The sequence below is a fragment of the Schistocerca cancellata genome, chromosome 4 (genome assembly GCF_023864275.1).
Source record: "Schistocerca cancellata isolate TAMUIC-IGC-003103 chromosome 4, iqSchCanc2.1, whole genome shotgun sequence".
Taxonomy (NCBI): Eukaryota; Metazoa; Arthropoda; class Insecta; order Orthoptera; family Acrididae; genus Schistocerca; species Schistocerca cancellata.
The window spans coordinates 86,427,921-86,450,021 of record NC_064629.1 but is presented as its reverse complement, the minus strand read 5'-3'; positions in this window follow the sequence as shown (position 1 = coordinate 86,450,021).

The following is a 22,101-nucleotide window of genomic DNA, read 5'->3' as shown; positions in this document are numbered from 1 at the left end:
ATTCCGATGCACCATTGCAGGTTTACTGTATCCCTTGGACCTTCAAATCAACTATGAAACACAGAAATTGCATCGATATTGTATACAAAAGGCAAAATGTCGACTTATTTACAGGAGGAGTAACTCTTCTAATAGTTCGTGCTTTGAGCCTTTCCTTGGACAGCAGTATTAGATTCCGATGCACCATTGCAGGTTTACTGTATCCCTTGGTCCTTCAAATCAACGATGAAACACTGAAATTGCATCGATATTGAATACAAAAAGCAAAATGTCCACTTATTTACAAGAGGAGTAACTCTTCTAATAGTTCGTGCTTTTAGAACTTCCTGGGACAGTAGTATTAGATTCCGTTGCACCATTGCAGGTTTACTGTATCCCTTGTACCTTCAAATCAACGATGAAACACAGAAATTGCTTCGATCTTCAATACAAAAGGCAAAATGTCGACTTATTTATAAGAGGAGTAACTCTTCTAATAGTTCGTGGTTTGAGCCTTTCCTGGGACAGCAATATTAAATTCCGATGCACCATTGCAGGTATACTGTATCCCTTGGACCTTCAAAACAACTATGAAATACTGATATTGCATCGATATTGAATACAAAAGGCAAAATGTCGACTTATTTACAAGAGGAGTAACTCTTCAACAGTTCGTGCTTTTAGCCTTTCCTGGGACAGTAGTATTAGATTCCGATGCACCATTGCAGGTTTACTGTATCCCTTGGACCTTCAAATCAACGATGAAACACAGAAATTGCATCGATATTGAATACAAAAGCAAAATGTCGATTTATTTACAAGAGGAGTAACTCTTCTAATAGTTCGTGCTTTGAGCCTTTCCTGGGACAGCAGTATTAGATTCCGATGCACCATTGCAGGTTTACTGTATCCCTTGGACCTTCAAAACAACGATGAAACACAGAAATTGCATCGATATTGAATACATAAGGCAAAATGTCGACTTATTTATAAGAGGAGTAACTCTTCTATTAGTTCGTGATTTGAGCCTTTCCTGGGACAGCAGTATTGGATTCCGATGCACCATTGCAGGTATACTTTATCCCCTGGACCTTCAAAACAACTATGAAATACTGATATTGAACCGATATTGAATACAAAAGGCAAAATATCGACTTATTTACAAGAGGAGTAACTCTTCTAATAGTTCGTGCTTTTAGCGTTTCCTGGGACAGCAGTATTAGATTCCGATGCACCATTGCAGGTTTACTGTATCCCTTGGACCTTCAAATCAACGATGAAACACAGAAATTGCATCGATATTGAATACAAAAGGCAAAATGTCGATTATTTGCAAGAGGAGAAACACTTCTAATAGTTCATGCTTTGAGCCTTTCCTGGGACAGCAGTATTACATTCCGATGCACCATTGCAGGTTTACTGTATCCCTTGGACCTTCAAATCAACGATGAAACACAGAAATTGCATCGATATTGAATACAAAAGGCAAAATGTCGACTTATTTACAAGAGGAGTAACTCTTCTTATAGTTCGTGCTTTGAGCCTTTCCTGGGACAGAAGTATTAGATTCCGATGCACCATTGCAGGTTTACTGTATCCCTTGGACCTTCAAATCAACGATGAAACACAGAAATTGCATCGATATTGAATACAAAAGCAAAATGTCGATTTATTTTCAAGAGGAGTAACTCTTCTAATAGTTCGTGCTTTGAGCCTTTCCTGGGACAGCAGTATTAGATTCCAATGCATCATTGCAGGTTTACTGTATCCCTTGGACCTTCAAATCAACGATGAAACACAGAAATTGCATCGATATTGAAAACAAAAGGCAAAATGTCGACTTATTTATAAGAGGAGTAACTCTTCTAATAGTTCGTGCTTTGAGCCTTTCCTGGGACAGCAGTATTAGATTCCGATGCACCATTGCAGGTATACTGTATCCCTTGGACCTTCAAAACAACTATGAAATACTGATATTGCATCGATATTGAATACAAAAGGCAAAATGTCGACTTATTTACAAGAGGGGTAACTCTTCTAATAGTTCGTGCTTTTAGCGTTTCCTGGGAGAGCAGTATTAGATTCCGATGCACCATTGCAGGTTTACTGTATCCTTTGTACCTTCAAATCAACGATGAAACACAGAAATTGCATCGATATTGAATACAAAAGGCAAAATGTCGACTTATTTATAAGAGGAGTAACTCTTCTAATAGTTCGTGCTTTGAGCCTTTCCAGGGACAGCAATATTAAATTCCGATGCACCATTGCAGGTATACTGTATTCCTTGGACCTTCAAATCAACGATGAAAGACAGAAATTGCATCGATATTGAATACAAAAGCAAAATGTCGACTTATTTACAAGAGGAGTAACTCTTCTTATAGTTCGTGCTTTGAGCCTTTCCTGGGACAGCAGTATTAGATTCCGATGCACCATTGCAGGTTTACTGTATCCCTTGGACCTTCAAATCAACGATGAAACACAGAAATTGCATCAATTATGAATACAAAAGACAAAATGTCGATTTATTTACAAGAGGAGTAACTCTTCTAATATCTCGTGCTTTGAGCCTTTCCTGGGACAGCAGTATTAGATTCCGAAGCTCCATTGCAGGTTTACTGTATCCCTTGGACCTTCAAATCAACGATGAATTACAGAAAATGCATCGATATTGAATACAAAAGGCAAAGTGTCGTCTTATTTATAAGAGGAGTAACTCTTCTAATAGTTCGTACTTTGAGCCTTTCCTGGGACAGCAGTTATAGATTCCGATGCACCATTGCAGGTTTACTGTATCCCTTGGTCCTTCAAATCAACGATGAAACACCGAAATTGCATCGATATTGAATACAAAAAGCAAAATGTCGACTTATTTACAAGAGGAGTAACTCTTCTAATAGTTCGTGCTTTTAGCCTTTCCTGGGACAGAAGTATTAGATTCCGAAACACCATTGCAGGTTTACTGTATCCCTTGGACCTTCAAATCAACGATGAAACACAGAAATTGCATCGATTTTGAATACAAAAGGCAAAATGTCGACTTATTTACAAGAGGAGTAACTCTTCTAATAGTTCGTGCTTTGAGCCTTTCCTGGGACAGCAGTATTAGATTCCGATGCACCATTGCAGGTTTACTGAATCCCTTGGACATTCAAAACAACTATGAAATACTGAAATTGCATCGATATTGAATACAAAAGGCAAATTATCGACTTATTTACAAGAGGAGTACCTCTTCTAATAGTTCGTGCTTTTAGCCTTTCCTGGGACAGTAGTATTAGATTCCGATGCACCATTGCAGGTTTACTGTATCCCTTGTACCTTCAAATCAACGATGAAACACAGAAATTGCATCGATCTTCAATGCAAAAGGCAAAATGTCGACTTATTTATAAGAGGAGTAACTCTTCTAATAGTTCGTGTTTTGAGCCTTTCCTGGGACAGCAGTATTAGATTCCGATGCACCCTTGCAGGTTTACTGTATCCCTTGGACCTTCAAAACAACTATGAAACACAGAAATTGCATCGACCTTGAATACAAAAGGCAAAATGCCGACTTATTTACAAGGGGAGTAACTCTTCTAATAGTTCGTGCTTTGAGCCTTTCCTGGGACAGCAGTATTAGATTCCGATGCACCATTGCAGGTTTACTGTATCATTTGGACCTTCAAATCAACGATGAAACACAGAAATTCCATCGATATTGAATACAAAAGGCAAAATGCCGACTTATTTATAGGAGGAGTAACTCTTCTAATAGTTCGTATTTTTAGCCTTTCCTGGGACAGCAGTATTAGATTCCGATGCACCATTGCAGGTTTACTGTATCCCTTGGACCTTGAAAACAACTATGAAATACTGAAATTGCATCGATATTGAATACAAAATGCAAAATTTCGACTTATTTACAAGAGGAGTAACTCTTCTAATAGTTCGTGCTTTTAGCCTTTCCTGGGACAGCAGTATTAGATTCCGATGCACCATTGCAGGTTTACTGTATCCCTTGGACCTTCAAAACAACTATGAAACACAGAAATTGCATCGATATTGAATACAAAAGGCAAAATGTCGACTTATCTACAAGAGGAGTAACTCTTCTATAAGTTCGTGCTTTGAGCCTTTCCTGGGACAGCAGTATTAGATTCCGATGCACCATTGCAGGTTTACTGTATCCGTTGGACCTTGAAATCAACGATGAAACACAGAAATTGCATCGATATTGAATACAAAAAGCAAAATCTCGATTTATTTACAAGAGGAGTAACTCTTCCAATAGTTCGTGCTTTGAGCCTTTCCTGGGACAGCAGTATTAGATTCCGATGCACCATTGCAAATTTACTGTATCCCTTGGTCCTTCAAATCAACGATGAAACACAGAAATTGCATCGATATTGAATACAAAAGGCAAAATGTCGACTTATTCATAAGAGGAGTAACTCTTCTATTAGTTCGTGCTTTTAGCCTTTCCTGGGACAGTAGTATTAGATTCCGATGCACCATTGCAGGTTTACTGTATCCCTTGGGTCTTCAAATCAACGATGAAACACTGAAATTGCATCGATATTGAATACAAAAGGCAAAATGTCGACTTATTTACAAGAGGAGTAACTCTTCTAATAGTTCGTGCTTTTAGCGTTTCCTGGGACAGCTGTATTAGATTCCGATGCACCATTGCAGGTTTACTGTATCTCTTGGACCTTCAAATCAACGATGAAACACAGAAATTGCATCGATATTGAATACAAAAGGCAAATTATCGACTTATTTACAAGAGGAGTACCTCTTCTAATAGTTCGTGCTTTTAGCCTTTCCTGGGACAGTAGTATTAGATTCCGACGCACCATTGCAGGTTTACTGTATCCCTTGTACCTTCAAATCAACGATGAAACACTGAAATTGCATCGATCTTCAATCCAAAAGGCAAAATGTCGACTTACTTATAAGAGGAGTAACTCTTCTAATAGTTCGTGCTTTGAGCCTTTCCTGGGACAGCAGTATTAGATTCCGATGCACCCTTGCAGGTTTACTGTATCCCTTGGACCTTCAAAACAACTATGAAACACAGAAATTGCATCGACCTTGAATACAAAAGGCAAAATGTCGACTTATTTACAAGGGGAGTAACTCTTCTAATAGTTCGTGCTTTGAGCCTTTCCTGGGACAGCAGTATTAGATTCCGATGCACCATTGCAGGTTTACTGTATCCCTTGGACCTTCAAATCAACGATGAAACACAGAAATTGCATCGATATTGAATACAAAAGGCAAAATGCCGACTTATTTATAGGAGGAGTAACTCTTCTAATAGTTCGTATTTTTAGCCTTTCCTGGGACAGCAGTATTAGATTCCAATGCACCATTGCAGGTTTACTGTATCCCTTGGACCTTGAAAGCAACTATGAAATACTGAAATTGAATCGATATTGAATACAAAAGGCAAAATTTCGACTTATTTACAAGAGGAGTAACTCTTCTAATAGTTCGTGCTTTTAGCCTTTCCTGGGACAGTAGTATTAAATTCCGATGCACCATTGCAGGTTTACTGTATCCCTTGTACCTTCAAATCAACGATGAAACACAGAAATTGCACACAAATGTCAAAATGTCGTCTTAATTATAAGAGGAGTAACTCTTCTAATAGTTCGTGCTTTGAGCCTTTCCTGGGACAGCAGTATTAGATTCCGATGCACCATTGATGGTTTACTGTATCCGTTGGACCTTCAAAACAACTATGAAACACAGAAATTGCATCGATATTGAATACAAAAGGCAAAATGTCGACCTATCTACAAGAGGAGTAACTCTTCTATAAGTTCGTGCTTTGAGCCTTTCCTGGGACAGCAGTATTAGATTCCGATGCACCATTGATGGTTTACTGTATCCGTTGGACCTTCAAATCAACGATGAAACACAGAAATTGCATCGATATTGAATACAAAAAGCAAAATCTCGATTTATTTACAAGAGGAGTAACTCTTCCAATAGTTCGTGCTTTGAGCCTTTCCTGGGACAGCACTATTAGATTCCGATGCACCATTGCAAATTTACTGTATCCCTTGGACCTTCAAATCAACGATGAAACACAGAAATTGCATCGATATTGAATACAAAAGGCAAAATGTCGACTTATTCATAATAGGAGTAACTCTTCTATTAGTTCGTGCTTTTAGCCTTTCCTGGGACAGTAGTATTAGATTCCGATGCACCATTGCAGGTTTACTGAATCCCATGGGTCTTCAAATCAACGATGAAACACTAAAATTGCATCGATATTGAATACAAAAGGCAAAATGTCGACTTATTTACAAGAGGAGTAACTCTTCTAATAGTTCGTGCTTTTAGCGTTTCCTGGGACAGCTGTATTAGATTCCGATGCACCATTGCAGGTTTACTGTATCTCTTGGACCTTCAAATCAACGATGAAACACAGAAATTGCATCGATATTGAATACAAAAGGCAAAATGTCGACTTATTTACAAGAGGAGTAACTCTTCCAATATTTCGTGCTTTGAGCCTTTCCTGGGATAGCAGTATTAGATTCCGATGCATGATTGCAGGTTTACTGTATCCCTTGTACCTTCAAATCAACGATGAAACACAGACATTGCTTCGATCTTCAATACAATAGGCAAAATGTCGACTTATTTATAAGAGGAGTAACTTTTCTAATAGTTCGACTTTGAGCCTTTCCTGGGACAGCAGTATTAAATTCCGATGCACCATTGCAGCTATACTGTATCCCTTGGACCTTCAAAACAACTATGAAATACTGATATTGCATCGATATTCAATACAAAAAGCAAAATGTCGACTTATTTACAAGAGGAGTAACTCTTCTAACAGTTCGTGCTTTTAGCCTTTCCTGGGACAGTAGTATTAGATTCCGATGCACCATTGCAGGTTTACTATATCCCTTGGACCTTCAAATCAACGATGAAACACTGAAATTACATCGATATTGAATAGAAAAGGCAAAGTGTCGACTTATTTACAAGAGGAGTAACTCTTCTAATAGTTCGTGCTTTTAGCGTTTCCTGGGACAGCAGTATTAGATTCCGATGCACCATTGCAGGTTTACTGTATCCCTTGGACCTTCAAATCAACGATTAAACACAGAAATTGCATCGATATTGAATACAAACGGCAAAATGTCGATTACTTGCAAGAGGAGAAACTCTTCTAATAGTTCATGATTTGAGCCTTTCCTGGGACAGCAGTATTAGATTCCGATGCACCATTGCAGGTTTACTGTATCCCTTCTACCTTCAAATCAACGATGAAACACAGAAATTGCATCGATATTGAATACAAAATAAATATGTCGATTTATTTACAAGACGAGTAACTCTTCTAATAGTTCGTGCTTTTAGCCCTTCCTGGGACAGTAGTATTAGATTCCGTTGCACCATTGCAGGTTTACTGTATCCCTTGTACCTTCAAATCAACGATGAAACACAGAAATTGCTTCGATCTTCAATACAAAAGGCAAAATGTCGACCTATTCACAATAGGAGTAACTCTTTTAATAGTTCGTGCTTTTAGCCTTTCCTGGGACAGCAGTATTAGATTCCGATGCACCATTGCAGGTTTACTGTATCCCTTGGACCTTCAAATCAACGATGAAACACAGAAATTGCATCGATATTGAATACAAAAGGCAAAATGTCGACTTATTTACAAGGGGAGTAACTCTTCTAATAGTTCGTACTTTGAGCCTTTCCTGGGACAGCAGTATTAGATTCCGAAACACCATTGCAGGTTTACTGTATCCCTTGGACCTTCAAATCAACGATGAAACACAGAAATTGCATCGATATTGAATACAAAAGGCAAAATGTCGACTTATTTATAAGAGGAGTAACTTCTCTAATAGTTCGTGCTTTGAGCCTTTCCTGGGACAGCAGTATTAAAATCCGATGCACCATTGCAGGTATACTGTATCCCTTGGACCTTCAAAACAACTATGAAATACTGAAATTGCATCGATATTGAATACAAAAGGCAAAATGTCGACTTATTTACAAGAGGAGTAACTACTCTAATAGTTCTTGCTTTTAGCCCTTCCTGGGACAGTAGTATTAGATTCCGTTGCACCATTGCAGGTTTACTGTATCCCTTGTACCTTCAAATCAACGATGAAACACAGAAATTGCTTCGATCTTCAATACAAAATGTAAAATGTCGACTTATTTATATGAGGAGTAACTTCTAATAGTTCGTGCTTTGAGCCTTTCCTGGGACAGCAGTATTAAATTCCGATGCACCATTGCAGGTATACTGTATCCCTTGGACCTTCAAAACAACTATGAAATACTGATATTGCATCGATATTGAATACAAAAAGCAAAATGTCGAATTATTTACAAGAGGAGTAACTCTTCTAACAGTTCGTGCTTTTAGCCTTTCCTGGGACAGTAGTATTAGATTCCGATGCACCATTGCAGGTTTACTGTATCCCTTGGACCTTCAAATCAACGATGAAACACTGAAATTGCATCGATATTGAATACAAAAGGCAAAGTGTCGACTTATTTACAAGAGGAGTAACTCTTGTAATAGTTCGTGCTTTGAGCCTTTCCTGGGACAGCAGTATTAGATTCCGATGCACCATTGCAGGTTTACTGTATCCCTTGGACCTTCAAATCAACGATGAAACACAGAAATTGCATCGATATTGAATACAAACGCCAAAATGTCGATTATTTGCAAGAGGAGAAACTCTTCTAATAGTTCATGCTTTGAGCCTTTCCTGGGACAGCAGTATTAGATTCCGATGCACCATTGCAGGTTTACTGTATCCCTTGGACCTTCAAATCAACGATGAAACACAGAAATTGCATCGATATTGAATACAAACGGCAAAATGTCGATTATTTGCAAGAGGAGAAACTCTTCTAATAGTTCATGCTTTGAGCCTTTCCTGGGACAGCAGTATTAGATTCCGATGCACCATTGCAGGTTTACTGTATCCCTTCTACCTTCAAATCAACGATGAAACACAGAAATTGCATCGATATTGAATACAAAAGCAAAATGTCGATTTATTTACAAGAGGAGTAACTCTTCTAATAGTTCGTGCTTTGAGCCTTTCCTGGGACAGCAGTATTAGATTCCGATGCACCATTGCAGGTTTACTGTATCCCTTGGACCTTCAAATCAACGATGAAACACAGAAATTGCATCGATATTGAATACAAAAGGCAAAATGTCGACTTATTTATAAGAGGAGTAACTCTTCTAATAGTTCGTGCTTTGAGCCTTTCCTGGGACAGCAGTATTAGATTCCGATGCACCATTGCAGGTTTACTGTATCCCTTGGACCTTCAAATCAACGATGAAACACAGAAATTGCATCGATATTGAAAACAAAAGGCAAAATATCGACTTATTTATAAGAGGAGTAACTCTTCTAATAGTTCGTGCTTTGAGCCTTTCCTGGGACAGCAGTATTAGATTCCGATGCACCATTGCAGGTATACTGTATCCCTTGGACCTTCAAAACAACTATGAAATACTGATATTGCATCGATATTGAATACAAAAGGCAAAATGTCGACTTATTTACAAGAGGAGTAACTCTTCTAATAGTTCGTGCTTTTAGCGTTTCCTGGGACAGCAGTATTAGATTCCGATGCACCATTGCAGGTTTACTGTATCCCTTGGACCTTCAAATCAACGATGAAACACAGAAATTGCATCGATATTGAATACAATAGGCAAAATCACGATTATTTTCAAGAGGAGAAACTCTTCTAATAGTTCATGTTTTGAGCCTTTCCTGGGACAGCAGAATTAGATTCCGATGCACCATTGCAGGTTTACTGTACTCCTTGGACCTTCAAATCAACGATGAAACACAGAAATTGCATCGATATTGAATACAAAAGCAAAATGTCGACTTATTTACAAGAGGAGTAAATCTTCTAACAGTTCGTGCTTTTAGCCTTTCCTGGGACAGTAGTATTAGATTCCGATGCACCATTGCAGGTTTACTGTATCCCTTGGACCTTAAAATCAACGATGAAACACTGAAATTGCATCGATATTGAATACAAAAGGCAAAGTGTCGACTTATTTACAAGAGGAGTAACTCTTCCAATAGTTCGTGCTTTTAGCGTTTCCTGGGACAGCAGTATTAGATTCCGATGCACCATTGCAGGTTTACTGTATCCCTTGGACCTTCAAATCAACGATGAAACACAGAAATTGCATCGATATTGAATACAAACGGCAAAATGTCGATTATTTGCAAGAGGAGAAACTCTTCTAATAGTTCGTGCTTTTAGCGTTTCCTGGGACAGCAGTATTAGATTCCGATGCACCATTGCAGGTTTACTATATCCCTTGGACCTTCAAATCAACGATTAAACACAGAAATTGCATCTATATTGAATACAAACGGCAAAATGTCGATTATTTGCAAGAGGAGAAACTCTTCTAATAGTTCATGATTTGAGCCTTTCCTGGGACAGCAGTATTAGATTCCGATGCACCATTGCAGGTTTACTGTATCCCTTCTACCTTCAAATCAACGATGAAACACTGAAATTGCATCGATATTGAATACAAAAAGCAAAATGTCGACTTATTTACAAGAGGAGTAACTCTTCTAACAGTTCGTGCTTTTAGCCTTTCCTGGGACAGTAGTATTAGATTCCGATGCACCATTGCAGGTTTACTATATCCCTTGGACCTTCAAATCAACGATGAAACACTGAAATTGCATCGATATTGAATACAAAAGGCAAAGTGTCGACTTATTTACAAGAGGAGTAACTCTTCTAATAGTTCGTGCTTTTAGCGTTTCCTGGGACAGCAGTATTAGATTCCGATGCACCATTGCAGGTTTACTGTATCCCTTGGACCTTCAAATCAACGATTAAACACAGAAATTGCATCGATATTGAATACAAACGGCAAAATGTCGATTATTTGCAAGAGGAGAAACTCTTCTAATAGTTCATGATTTGAGCCTTTCCTGGGACAGCAGTATTAGATTCCGATGCACCATTGCAGGTTTACTGTATCCCTTCTACCTTCAAATCAACGATGAAACACAGAAATTGCATCGATATTGAATACAAAAGAAAAATGTCGATTTATTTACAAGAGGAGTAACTCTTCTAATAGTTCGTGCTTTTAGCCCTTCCTGGGACAGTAGTATTAGATTCCGTTGCACCATTGCAGGTTTACTGTATCCCTTGTACCTTCAAATCAACGATGAAACACAGAAATTGCTTCGATCTTCAATACATAAGGCAAAATGTCGACCTATTTACAAGAGGAGTAACTCTTCTAATAGTTCGTGATTTTAGCCTTTCCTGGGACAGCAGTATTAGATTCCGATGCACCATTGCAGGTTTACTGTATCCCTCGGACCTTCAAATCAACGATGAAACACAGAAATTGCATCGATATTGTATACAAAAGGCAAAATGTCGACTTATTTACAAGGGGAGTAACTCTTCTAATAGTTCGTACTTTGAGCCTTTCCTGGGACAGCAGTATTAGATTCCGAAACACCATTGCAGGTTTACTGTATCCCTTGGACCTTCAAATCAACGATGAAACACAGAAATTGCATCGATATTGAATACAAAAGGCAAAATGTCGACTTATTTATAAGAGGAGTAACTTCTCTAATAGTTCGTGCTTTGAGCCTTTCCTGGGACAGTAGTATTAAATTCCGATGCACCATTGCAGGTATACTGTATCCCTTGGACCTTCAAAACAACTATGAAATACTGAAATTGCATCGATATTGAATACAAAAGGCAAAATGTCGACTTATTTACAAGAGGAGTAACTCTTCTAATAGTTCGTGCTTATAGCCCTTCCTGGGACAGTAGTATTAGATTCCGTTGCACCATTGCAGGTTTACTGTATCCCTTGTACCTTCAAATCAACGATGAAACACAGAAATTGCTTCGATCTTCAATACAAAAGGCAAAATGTCGACTTATTTATAAGAGGAGTAACTTCTAATAGTTCGTGCTTTGAGCCTTTCCTGGGACAGCAGTATTAAATTCCGATGCACCATTGCAGGTATACTGTATCCCTTGGACCTTCAAAACATCTATGAAATACTGATAATGCATCGATATTGAATACAAAAAGCAAAATGTCGAATTATTTACAAGAGGAGTAACTCTTCTAACAGTTCGTGCTTTTAGCCTTTCCTGGGACAGTAGTATTAGATTCCGATGCACCATTGCAGGTTTACTGTATCCCTTGGACCTTCAAATCAACGATGAAACACTGAAATTGCATCGATATTGAATACAAAAGGCAAAGTGTCGACTTATTTACAAGAGGAGTAACTCTTCTAATAGTTCGTGCTTTGAGCCTTTCCTGGGACAGCAGTATTAGATTCCGATGCACCATTGCAGGTTTACTGTATCCCTTGGACCTTCAAATCAACGATGAAACACAGAAATTGCATCGATATTGAATACAAACGGCAAAATGTCGATTATTTGCAAGAGGAGAAACTCTTCTAATAGTTCATGCTTTGAGCCTTTCCTGGGACAGCAGTATTAGATTCCGATGCACCATTGCAGGTTTACTGTATCCCTTGGACCTTCAAATCAACGATGAAACTCAGAAATTGCATCGATATTGAATACAAACGGCAAAATGTCGATTATTTGCAAGAGGAGAAACTCTTCTAATAGTTCATGTTTTGAGCCTTTCCTGGGACAGCAGTATTAGATTCCGATGCACCATTGCAGGTTTACTGTATCCCTTCTACCTTCAAATCAACGATGAAACACAGAAATTGCATCGATATTGAATACAAAAGCAAAATGTCGATTTATTTACAAGAGGAGTAACTCTTCTAATAGTTCGTGCTTTGAGCCTTTCCTGGGACAGCAGTATTAGATTCCGATGCACCATTGCAGGTTTACTGTATCCCTTGGACCTTCAAAACAACTATGAAATACTGATATTGCATCGATATTGAATACAAAAGGCAAAATGTCGACTTATTTACAAGAGGAGTAACTCTTCTAATAGTTCGTGCTTTTAGCGTTTCCTGGGACAGCAGTATTAGATTCCGATTCACCATTGCAGGTTTACTGTATCCCTTGGACCTTCAAATCAACGATGAAACACAGAAATTGCATCGATATTGAATACAATAGGCAAAATCACGATAATTTTCAAGAGGAGAAACTCTTCTAATAGCTCATGTTTTGAGCCTTTCCTGGGACAGCAGAATTAGATTCCGATGCACCATTGCAGGTTTACTGTACTCCTTGGACCTTCAAATCAACGATGAAACACAGAAATTGCATCGATATTGAATACAAAAGCAAAATGTCGACTTATTTACAAGAGGAGTAACTCTTCTAACAGTTCGTGCTTTTAGCCTTTCCTGGGACAGTAGTATTAGATTCCGATGCACCATTGCAGGTTTATTGTATCCCTTGGACCTTCAAATCAACGATGAAACACTGAAATTGCATCGATATTGAATACAAAAGGCAAAGTGTCGACTTATTTACAAGAGGAGTAACTCTTCCAATAGTTCGTGCTTTTAGCGTTTCCTGGGACAGCAGTATTAGATTCCGATGCACCATTGCAGGTTTACTGTATCCCTTGGACCTTCAAATCAACGATGAAACATAGAAATTGCATCGATATTGAATACAAACGGTAAAATGTCAATTATTTGCAAGAGGAGAAACTCTTCTAATAGTTCATGCTTTGAGCCTTTCCTGGGACAGCAGTATTAGATTCCGATGCACCATTGCAGGTTTACTGTATTCCTTCTACCTTCAAATCAACGATGAAACACAGAAATTGCATCGATATTGAATACAAAAGCAAAATGTCGATTTATTTACAAGAGGGGTAACTCTTCTAATAGTTCGTGCTTTGAGCCTTTCCTGGGACAGCAGTATTAGATTCCGATGCACCATTGCAGGTTTACTGTATCCCTTGGACCTTCAAATCAACGATGAAACACAGAAATTGCATCAATATTGAATACAAAAGGCAAAATGTCGACTTATTTATAAGAGGAGTAACTCTTCTAATAGTTCGTGCTTTGAGCCTTTCCTGGGACAGCAGTATTAGATTCCGATGCACCATTGCAGGTTTACTGTATCCCTTGGACCTTCAAAACAACTATGAAATACTGAAATTGCATCGATATTGAATACAAAAGGCAAAATGTCGACTTATTTACAAGAGGAGTAACTCTTCTAATAGTTCGTGCTTTGAGCCTTTCCTGAGACAGTAGTATTAGATTCCGATGCTCCATTGCAGGTTTACTGTATCCCTTGGACCTTCAAATCAACGATGAAACACAGAAATTGCATCGATATTGAATACAAAAGGCAAAGTGTCGTCTTATTTATAAGAGGAGTAACTCTTCTAATAGTTCGTACTTTGAGCCTTTCCTGGGACAGCAGTTATAGATTCCGATGCACCATTGCAGGTTTACTGTATCCCTTGGACCTTCAAATCAACGATGAAACACAGAAATTGCATCGATATTGAATACAAAAGGCAAAATGTCGACTTATTTACAAGAGGAGTAACTCTTCTAATAGTTCGTGCTTTGAGCCTTTCCTGGGACAGCAGTATTAGATTCCGATGCACCATTGCAGGTTTACTGTATCCCTTGGTCCTTCAAATCAACGATGAAACACCGAAATTGCATCGATATTGAATACAAAAGGCAAAATGTCGACTTATTTACAAGAGGAGTAACTCTTCTAATAGTTCGTGCTTTTAGCCTTTCCTGGGACAGCAGTATTAAATTCCGATGCACCATTGCAGGTTTACTGTATCCCTTGGACCTTCAAATCAACGATGAAACACAGAAATTGCATCGATATTGAATACATAAGGCAAAATGTCGACTTATTTACAAGAGGAGTAACTCTTCTAATAGTTCGTGCATTAAGCCTTTCCTGGGACAGCAGTATTAGATTCCAATGCACCACTGCAGGTTTACTGTTTCCCTTGGACCTTCAAATCAACGATGAAACACAGAAATTGCATCGATATTGAATACAAAAGGCAAAATGTCGACTTATTTACAAGAGGAGTAACTCTTCCAATAGTTCGTGATTTGAACCTTTCCTGGAACAGCAGTATTAGTATCCGATGCACCATTGCAATTTTACTGTATCCCTTGGACCTTTAAATCAACGATGAAACACAGAAATTGCATCGATATTGAATACAAAAGGAAAAATGTCGACTTATTTACAAGGGGAGTAACTCTTCTAATTGTTCGTGTTTGAGCCTTTCCAGGGACAGCAGTTTTAGATTTCGATGCACCATTGCAGGTTTACTGTATCCCTTGGACCTTCAAATCAACGATGAAACACAGAAATTGCATCGATATTGAATTCAAAAGGCAAAATGTCGACTTATTTACAAGAGGAGTAACCCTTCTAATAGTTCGTGCTTTGAGCCTTTCCTGGGACTGCAGTATTATATTCCGATGCACCTTTGCAGGTATACTGTATCACTTGGACCTTTAAATCAACGACGAAACACAGAAATTGCATCGATATTGAATACAAAAGGCAAAATGTCGACTTATTTACAAGAGGAGTAACTCTTGTAATAGTTCGTGATTTTAGCCTTTCCTGGGAGAGCAGTATTATATTCCGATGCACCATTGCAGGTTTACTGTATCCCTTGCACCTTCAAATCAACGATGAAACACAGAAATTGCATCGATATTGAATACAAAAGGCAAAATGTCGACTTATTTACAAGAGGAGTAACTCTTCTAATAGTTCGTGCTTTGAGCCTTTCCTGGGACAGCAGTATTAGATTCCGATGCACCATTGCTGTTTACTATATCCCTTGGACCTTCAAATCAACGATGAAACACAGATATTCCATCGATATTGAATACAAAAGGCAAAATGTCGACTTATTTACAAGAGGAGAAACTCTTCTAATATTTCGTGCTTTTAGCCTTTCCTGGGACAGCAGTATTAGATTCCGATGCACCATTGCAGGTTTACTATATCCCTTGGACCTTCAAATCAACGATGTAACACAGAAATTGCATAAATTATGAATACAAAAGACAAAATGTCGATTTATTTACAAGAGGAGTAACTCTTCTAATATCTCGTGCTTTGAGCTTTTCCTGGGACAGCAGTATTAGATTCCGATGCTCCATTGCAGGTTTACTGTATCCCTTGGACCTTCAAATCAACGATGAAACACAGAAATTGCATCGATATTGAATACAATAGGCAAAATCACGATTATTTGCAAGAGGAGAAACTCTTCTAATAGTTCATGTTTTGAGCCTTTCCTGGGACAGCAGAATTAGATTCCGATGCACCATTGCAGGTTTACTGTATTCCTTGGACCTTCAAATCAACGATGAAACACAGAAATTGCATCGATATTGAATACAAAAGTAAAATGTCGACTTATTTACAAGAGGAGTAACTCTTCTAACAGTTCGTGCTTTTAGCCTTTCCTGGGACAGTAGTATTAGATTCCGATGCACCATTGCAGGTTTACTGTATCCCTTGGACCTTCAAATCAACGATGAAACACTGAAATTGCATCGATATTGAATACAAAAGGCAAGGTGTCGACTTATTTACAAGAGGAGTAACTCTTCTAATAGTTCGTGCTTTTAGCGTTTCCTGGGACAGCAGTATTAGATTCCGATGCACCATTGCAGGTTTACTGTATCCCTTGGACCTTCAAATCAACGATGAAACACAGAAATTGCATCGATATTGAATACAAACGGCAAAATGTCGATTATTTGCAAGAGGAGAAACTCTTCTAATAGTTCATGCTTTGAGCCTTTCCTGGGACAGCAGTATTAGATTCCGATGCACCATTGCAGGTTTACTGTATCCCTTCTACCTTCAAATCAACGATGAAACACAGAAATTGCATCGATATTGAATACAAAAGCAAAATGTCGATTTATTTACAAGAGGGGTAACTCTTCTAATAGTTCGTGCTTCTAGCCTTTCCTGGGACAGCAGTATTAGATTCCGATGCACCATTGCAGGTTTACTGTATCCCTTGGACCTTCAAATCAACGATGAAACACAGAAATTGCATCGATATTGAATACAAAAGGCAAAATGTCGACTTATTTATAAGAGGAGTAACTCTTCTAATAGTTCTTGCTTTGAGCCTTTCCTGGGACAGCAGTATTAGATTCCGATGCACCATTGCAGGTTTACTGTATCCCTTGGACCTTCAAAACAACTATGAAATACTGAAATTGCATCGATATTGAATACAAAAGGCAAAATGTCGACTTATTTACAAGAGGAGTAACTCTTCTAATAGTTCGTGCTTTGAGCCTTTCCTGAGACAGCAGTATTAGATTCCGATGCTCCATTGAAGGTTTACTGTATCCCTTGGACCTTCAAATCAACGATGAAACACAGAAATTGCATCAATATTGAATACAAAAGGCAAAGTGTTGTCTTATTTATAAGAGGAGTAACTCTTCTAATAGTTCGTATTTTGAGCCTTTCCTGGGACAGCAGTTATAGATTCCGATGCACCATTGCAGGTTTACTGTATCCCTTGGACCTTCAAATCAACTATGAAACACAGAAATTGCATCGATATTGAATACAAAAGGCAAAATGTCGACTTATTTACAAGAGGAGTAACTCTTCTAATAGTTCGTGCTTTGAGCCTTTCCTGGGACAGCAGTATTAGACTCCGATGCACCATTGCAGGTTTACTGTATCCCTTGGTCCTTCAAATCAACGATGAAACACCGAAATTGCATCGATATTGAATACAAAAGGCAAAATGTCGACTTATTTACAAGAGGAGTAACTCTTCTAATAGTTCGTACTTTGAGCCTTTCCTGGGACAGCAGTATTAAATTCCGATGCACCATTGCAGGTTTACTGTATCCCTTGGACCTTCAAATCAACGATGAAACACAGAAATTGCATCGATATTGAATACAAAAGGCAAAATGTCGACTTATTTACAAGGGGAGTAACTCTTCTAATAGTTCGTAATTTGAGCCTTTCCTGGGACAGCAGTATTAGATTCCGAAACACCATTGCAGGTTTACTGTATCCCTTGGACCTTCAAATCAACGATGAAACACAGAAATTGCATCGATATTGAATACAAAAGGCAAAATGTCGACTTATTTATAAGAGGAGTAACTTCTCTAATAGTTCGTGCTTTGAGCCTTTCATGGGACAGCAGTATTAAATTCCGATGCACCATTGCAGGTATACTGTATCCCTTGGACCTTCAAAACAACTATGAATTACTGAAATTGCATCGATATTGAATACAAAAGGCAAAATGTCGACTTATTTACAAGAGGAGTAACTCTTCTAATAGTTCGTGCTTTTAGCCCTTCCTGGGACAGTAGTATTAGATTCCGTTGCACCATTGCAGGTTTACTGTATCCCTTGTACCTTCAAATCAACTATTAAACACAGAAATTGCTTCGATCTTCAGTACAAAAGGCAAAATGTCGACTTATTTATAAGAGGAGTAACTCTTCTAATAGTTCGTGCTTTGAGCCTTTCCTGGGACAGCAGTATTAAATTCCGATGCACCATTGCAGGTATACTGTATCCCTTGGACCTTCAAAACAACTATGAAATACTGATATTGCATCGATATTGAATACAAAAAGCAAAATGTCGACTTATTTACAAGAGGAGTAACTCTTCTAACAGTTCGTGCTTTTAGCCTTTCCTGGGACAGTAGTATTAGATTCCGATGCACCATTGCAGGTTTACTGTATCCCTTGGACCTTCAAATCAACGATGAAACACTGAAATTGCATCGATATTGAATACAAAAGGCAAAGTGTCGACTTATTTACAAGAGGAGTAACTCTTCTAATAGTTCGTGCTTTTAGCGTTTCCTGGGACAGCAGTATTGGATTCCGATGCACCATTGCAGGTTTACTGTATCCCTTGGACCTTCAAATCAACGATGAAACACAGAAATTGCATCGATATTGAATACAAAAGGCAAAATGTCGATTATTTGCAAGAGGAGAAACTCTTCTAATAGTTCATGCTTTGAGCCTTACCTGGGACAGCAGTATTAGATTCCGATGCACCATTGCAGGTTTACTGTATCCCTTGGACCTTCAAATCAACGATGAAACACAGAAATTGCATCGATATTGAATACAAAGGCAAAATGTCGATTTATTTACAAGAGGAGTAACTCTTCTAATAGTACGTGCTTTGAGCCTTTCCTGGGACAGCAGTATTAGATTCCGATGCATCATTGCAGGTTTACTGTATCCCTTGGACCTTCAAATCAACGATGAAACACAGAAATTGCATCGATATTGAAAACAAAAGGCAAAATGTCGACTTATTTATAAGAAGAGTAACTCTTCTAATAGTTCGTGCTTTGAGCCTTTCCTGGGACAGCAGTATTAGATTCCGATGCACAATTGCAGGTATACTGTATCCCTTGGACCTTCAAAACAACTATGAAATACTGATATTGCATCGATATTGAATACAAAAGGCAAAATGTCGACTTATTTACAAGAGGAGTAACTCTTCTAATGGTTCGTGCTTTTAGCGTTTCCTGGGAGAGCAGTATTAGATTCCGCTACACCATTGCAGGTTTACTGTATCCCTTGGACCTTCAAATCAACGATGAAACACAGAAATTGCATCGATATTGAATACAAAAGGCAAAATGTCGATTATTTGCAAGAGGAGAAACTCTTCTAATAGTTCATGCTTTGAGCCTTTCCTGGGACAGCAGTATTAGATTCCGATGCACCATTGCAGGTTTACTGTATTCCTTGGACCTTCAAATCAACGATGAAACACAGAAATTGCATCGATATTGAATACAAAAGCAAAATGTCGACTTATTTACAAGAGGAGTAACTCTTCTTATAGTTCGTGCTTTGAGCCTTTCCTGGGACAGCAGTATTAGATTCCGATGCACCATTGCAGGTTTACTGTATCCCTTGGACCTTCAAATCAACGATGAAACACAGAAATTGCATCAATTATGAATACAAAAGACAAAATGTCGATTTATTTACAAGAGGAGTAACTCTTCTAATATCTCGTGCTTTGAGCTTTTCCTGGGACAGCAGTATTAGATTCCGATGCTCCATTGCAGGTTTACTGTATCCCTTGGACCTTCAAATCAACGATGAAACACAGAAATTGCATCGATATTGAATACAAAAGGCAAAGTGTCGTCTTATTTATAAGAGGAGTAACTCTTCTAATAGTTCGTGCTTTTAGCCTTTCCTGGGACAGCAGTATTAGATTCGGATGCACCATTGCAGCTTTACTGTATCCCTTGGACCTTCAAATCAACGATGACACACAGAAATTGCATCGATTATGAATACAAAAGGCAAAATGTCGACTTATTTACAAGGGGAGTAACTCTTCTAATAGTTCGTACTTTGAGCCCTTCCTGGGACAGCAGTATTAGATTCCGAAACATCATTGCAGGTTTACTGTATCCCTTGGACCTTCAAATCAACGATGAAACACAGAAATTGCATCGATATTGAATACAAAAGGCAAAATGTCGACTTATTTATAAGAGGAGTAACTCTTCTAATAGTTCGTGCTTTTAGCCTTTCCTGGGACAGCAGTATTAGATTCCGATGCACCATTGCAGGTATACTGTATCCCTTGGACCTTCAAAACAACTATGAAATACTGATATTGCATCGATATTGAATACAAAAGGCAAAATGTCAACTTATTTACAAGAGGAGTAACTCTTCTAGTAGTTCGTGCTTTTAGCGTTTCCAGGGACAGCAGTATTAGATTCCGATGCACCATTGCAGATTTACTGTATCCCTTGGTCCTTCAAATCAACGATGAAACACAGAAATTGCACCGATATTGAATACAAAAGGCAAAATGTCGATTATTTACAAGAGGAGAAACTCTTCTAATAGTTCATGCTTTGAGCCTTTCCTGGGACAGCAGTATTAGATTCCGATGCACCAATGCAGGTTTACTGTATCCCTTGGACCTTCAAATCAACGATGAAACACAGAAATTGCATCGATATTGAATACAAAAGGCAAAATGTCGACTTATTTACAAGAGGAGTAACTCTTCTTATAGTTCGTGCTTTGAGACTTTCCTGGGACAGCAGTATTAGATTCCGATGCACCATTGCAAATTTACTGTATCCCTTGGACCTTCAAATCAACGATGAAACACAGAAATTGCATCAATTATGAATACAAAAGGCAAAATGTCGATTTATTTACAAGAGGAGTAACTCTACTATAAGTTCGTGCTTTGAGCCTTTCCTGGGACAGCAGTATTAGATTCAGATGCTCCATTGCAGCTTTACTGTATCCCTTGGACCTTCAAATCAACGATGAAACACAGAAATTGCATCGAAATTGAATACAAAATGCAAAGTGTCGTCTTATTTATAAGAGGAGTAACTCTTCTAATAGTTCGTACTTTGAGCCTTTCCTAGGACAGCAGTTATAGATTCCGATGCACCATTGCAGGTTTACTGTATCCCTTGGACCTTCAAATCAACGATGAAACACAGAAATTGCATCGATATTGAGTACAAAAAGCAAAATGTCGACTTATTTACAAGAGGAGTATATCTTCTAATAGTTCGTGCTTGAGCCTTTCCTGGGACAGCAGTATTAGATTCCGATGCACCATTGCAGGTTTACTGTATCCCTTGGTCCTTCAAATCAACGATGAAACACCGAAATTGCATCGATATTGAATACAATAGGCAAAATGTCGACTTATTTACAAGAGGAGTTACTCTTCTAATAATTCGTGCTTTTAGCCTTTCCTGGGACAGCAGTATTAGATTCCGATGCACCATTGCAGGTTTACTGTATCCCTTGGACCTTCAAATCAACGATGAAACACAGAAATTGCACCGATATTGAATACAAAAGGCAAAATGTCGATTATTTACAAGAGGAGAAACTCTTCTAATAGTTCATGCTTTGAGCCTTTCCTGGGACAGCAGTATTAGATTCCGATGCACCAATGCAGGTTTACTGTATCCCTTGGACCTTCAAATCAACAATGAAACACAGAAATTGCATCGATATTGAATACAAAAGGCAAAATGTCGACTTATTTACAAGAGGAGTAACTCTTCTTATAGTT